Source organism: Mastomys coucha, unplaced genomic scaffold, assembly GCF_008632895.1.
Source record: "Mastomys coucha isolate ucsf_1 unplaced genomic scaffold, UCSF_Mcou_1 pScaffold4, whole genome shotgun sequence".
In the NCBI taxonomy this organism is placed as follows: domain Eukaryota; kingdom Metazoa; phylum Chordata; class Mammalia; order Rodentia; family Muridae; genus Mastomys; species Mastomys coucha.
This window is the reverse complement of record NW_022196910.1, coordinates 29182441-29186770: the sequence shown is the minus strand read 5'-3', so window position 1 is coordinate 29186770 and position 4330 is coordinate 29182441. Positions and strand designations below refer to the sequence as shown.

Here is a 4330-nt window from a genome sequence, read left to right as displayed (position 1 = left end):
TTTTTATCGTATTGTATAATTATTGCCTTTTAAAAAATATATATATATCACTTGGAGGCCTGTTTTCTAATTAGAGACAAAAAGGTGCTCTATCCAGATGGGAGTGAAGTTGGAGAGAAACCCGAAAGTGTGGAATGAGGAAAACTCATAATCAGGAGGAGGCTGGGCAGTGGTGGTGCATGCCTTTAATTCCAGCACTTGGGAGGCAGAAGCAGGTATTCGAGGTCAGCCTGGTGTATAGAATGAGTTCCAGACAGCCAAGGCTACACAGAGAAACCCTGTCTCGAAAAAAATAAATCATAATCAGAAGGAAAAGTCTTTTTTTTTTTCAATTAAAGCCAAAATTAGTATTTGATATTTTTTTCAAAGTGGACGCTATTTGGTTTACCTAAAGTTTTCATTTAATACTTTGATCCTTGAGGGTTGATTTTGTATACTTGGTTTGCTCTAAACAGCCAGAATGTGAGGATATCACCCTAGTAGCGCTACTTGCAAAAGAGAATACAAATAAACTGGTTACAAGGTAAAATCTAATGAGCAAGAAGATTTATTGTCTTGTCTTCTGTTGTTATGTCCTTTGGGAGGAGGTACAAGAGAAATGAGCCACAGTCATGTCTGCTCCCTTTGCTAAGTTATGACTGGTATTTTAGCCATTTGATATTCATATAGAAAGTGCCTGCCAATTTCTAATCAATGTCTAATTTTATATTTGCATGTGTAATGTTTTGGCACATCTACAAATACTTTAATACCAAAAGACAAAACACTGTCAATGTTTAATTTTGTACTTAATATAATTATACTATTACAAACACAAAACAAACACACATGAATTATTGAGAAAATGGAGAGTCAAGAAACTTCAGTGGAAATCTAAATGTTCCTTACTTAAAAGGCTGTGATAAAATTGCCTTTGAGATGGGTACAATTTATTTATTAGGTATTGATTGTGATAGAATTGTTTGATACTTGAATATGTGAACTCCCCAAACAAATCTTTAAAGATAGATATCATTATTTTATGTCCACAACTGAGGCCAGAGGTATATAGAGATAAAGAAACTTAGACAAACTTCCTTACTGTATCTAAGGATATTTGTTTTGTCCTCAATCCAACATCCTGTTCATTATGCTACTTTTACATGCTGGATAAAGTTAAAAGAGGATTTGAAACCAACTAGATCATCTGCATGTGTCCTCCACAAAGATAAATGCAAGTCACCAACAAATTATTAGACATTTAATACATTATAGGTACATAAAAGATCACCCTTTTCTTTGATCCAATTAGAGGCCCTGAAATATTAATAAACTCTTTGATTTAGGACAGAATAGTATTACATGTTTTCCTACTACATGTTGCTCAGAAGCAACAAACACATCATAAGCACTCCATAAACATTATTTAGTAGCAAATAATAAAATGAAATTACAGTAATATATTTTGCAATAAACTCACCATAAGATGAAATAAAATAACTTTTAGTACTAGAACAAGAAGCTGAGCCAATTTAAATATCTGGGTAAGCAAATGTGTCTTATGGGAAGGCAGAAGGTGCTGGCATGAAAAAAAAATAAAAAAGGTTAACATGAGGTCAGGGTGATAAGTATGTTCATTGTAATTTGGAGCTGGTTTTCAAATGTGTTTGATCCATATAATGTTCTAAAGTGAATTAAAAATATTGTTTAGCTACTCATATCTTCTCTGCACTCAATGCTGACATAACTATCTTTTGTTATCTATTGGTACTTTTCAAAAAAAAGTGTGTTACCTAAAATAACCATCCTAATGCTCTTTATAACAGAAGCTGAAAAATGTAGGAGAGTCATTGGTTGAAATAAAACGGACATGCTTTGTCCTTTAACATTCATGAGCAATTGAGATACAGAAGCATTTGAGTGCTTTTAGAATATTCTTTTGTAGATTTAAAGTAGAGCTTTCCATTATTGGTGGGGAAAAAATAAAAACAGACTGCTAACGAGTGGAGAAAGGAGCTCCACAAAGGAGAACAGCTTGCCAAATGGAAGTATCTGTGGACAGACCTCAATTTTAACTCCTAGTCTTCATTTCCTCCAAAGGTTTGGGGAAGAAAGTACTTAAAAGTGGGGTTTGGAGATTATATTCTCTTTATGATTTTTTATTTTTTCCCCTATTCAGTCCTTTGAGCACAAGGGGTATTCGCTGAAAGTCACTGCCTTTCTGACACACACTCTCTCTCTCTCTCTCTCTCTCTCTCTCTCTCTCTCTCTCTCTCTCTCTCTCTTTCTAACTGTGTGTGTGTGTGTCTGTCTCTCTGTCTGTCTCTCTGTCTCTCTGGTCTTTCTAATATTTTCTCCAATGCTCAAAGAAGTAGAATCTTTACTAATTACTATTGCAAAGCTCAGCTACCTCTTCCACCTCTAAGTCCATGATTAACCCAGGATGGGTACATAAACTCTGTGCTCCAGTCCAAATAGAGCAGCTGCTCTACTATACCTCACAGTATATATACCTGCACTTCCACTGAGTTTCATAGTCATTTTAATCATGGAAAAGTACCAGCAACACAGTAGATTTCACTGAGCCCATTCACACAGTCAAGAGATGTTAGAAGGCATCGAACACTCATAACACAGTAGTTTCAAAAAATGTCCTCTTGGTTTATAAACTCTGTGATTGCTCTGACACCATCTACCTACACATCTTTAACTTTTAGTAAACACGCAGAGAATAGTTATCTTTCCCATCGCCATAGATCTTTGTAAAATAAGCTATATTTCACTTAGGTGAAAGCTGCTTCCTCCCTTTTCATTAGCTCAGTAATTGTTCAGAACTTTGTCAGCTTTTAACATTTTACTATACTAAATGTTTTTTCCCAACTAAGGAATGGCACATTTTTTATATACTAAGAAAACTTAAATAGTTTTTTACAATATATTTGGCTAACAGCATAGTAGATAATTTTAATAAATTTCTTTCAAACTCACAAATTTGATCAGAAACACAAAGTGTTCCTTTATGATGTTCTCAGAAATACTTCTAGTAGAGTTTGTCTAAATTAAAAATTTCCATCATTCATATATCTGCATAAACAGCCATGAAAAACAGCATATTTAATATCAGCATTCGATAGAAAGTATTTGCCAAGACAGAGAAAATATGACTATTCCAAAATACACAAGCTCGAGCAAGTTTTCAAAGTATGTATTTCCCCTCATTATTGGCTGCAGCTACAAAAGGAAAATCCTCCAGAGAATTAATATGAACTTATTATAATGCAGCCTGCAGCACGGTTTTGTTTTGGTTTTGCATGTTTTGTGCTGACACAGCAATTTAAAGTATATATTCTCATCTTCAGTAAAGGAATCCTATTATTTCCCATGCAAACATGCAGCAATAAAGTGCCATTACCCAGTCAATACTGACTCCTTAACATCTTTCTCTATTTGCAGGTTTGGATTCCCAGCTCATTAGCTTATTACTTGATAAATAGAAGAGGGTAATGAATTGAGAAAATAACTACGTACCTTCAGAGAAAACCTGCCCGATAACAATAATCCATTAGGAGCCTGGCAATATCCTCTGATCTATTGCCCGCAAAGCTACGACTGGTTGGAGAGTTTCATTCCCTGGGCTCAGCTCTCCAGAAGAAAACCAGCACAATTTAAATATTTCTTGGAATGTGACAGCTCTCTAGATCCCCGGTTGCGTTCTGTTCCCCAGGGATTGCAATCTGGTGTTCCTGTGTGCACAGAGCAGTGAAGATGAATTGAAAACGCTTGAGATAAATTAGGAATGGCTAAGTTAAAACTGTCTCTGCTCCAGACTCTCTCATCTGCAGTCTGCAAGCCTGTTTTTCTGTGAAAAAGCTAGATGGCAGGCTGCCTCAGTAAGTTCTTAAGCGACAGAGAGCATTTTCAATGAAGAAAAATTCTCCCATTATCTAAGCTAATGTGACTGCTCCTAAATCTAGTATTTTAAAGTGTCTAGTGGCATGGAATTTATTTGCACTATTGCTTTCCTTCAAACTGCAGTCTAGATTCTATACCTTAAAAATATATACAGCTTTATGTGGTGGAAGCAAAGTTCTACTCACAGTGAATTCTCTCTCTTTTCTTTTTCTATTTTAATAATCATTCATCTATCAGAAATTTACTCTTTGTTTCTAAGGATTTTACTATATTTCCTAACACAGAAACAGTATTGTTTTATATTTTAGTATACAATCATGAAAAATGGCATTTTAAGTGACAATCCCTTAAATGGATCCAGTTCCACACCAAAATATGTAGTTATCCAATGTCACTTAAAATTCAAAAGGCTTAATAAAACAGAAAAATATCTAATGCT

General features: G+C 34.8%; 1 protein-coding gene across 1 annotated transcript in view; it reads right to left on the bottom strand.

Annotated features, from left to right (window-relative positions):
- Mgat4c (MGAT4 family member C) overlaps positions 1 to 3805 on the bottom strand; it is a 713319-nt gene extending 709514 nt beyond the window's left edge. Inside the window, exon 1 of the mRNA XM_031348868.1 lies at positions 3508 to 3805. The gene's annotated coding sequence lies outside the window, so the exon portion shown is untranslated. The remainder of the gene's footprint in view (positions 1 to 3507) is intronic.
- Between the last annotated feature and the right edge of the window lie 525 nt (positions 3806 to 4330).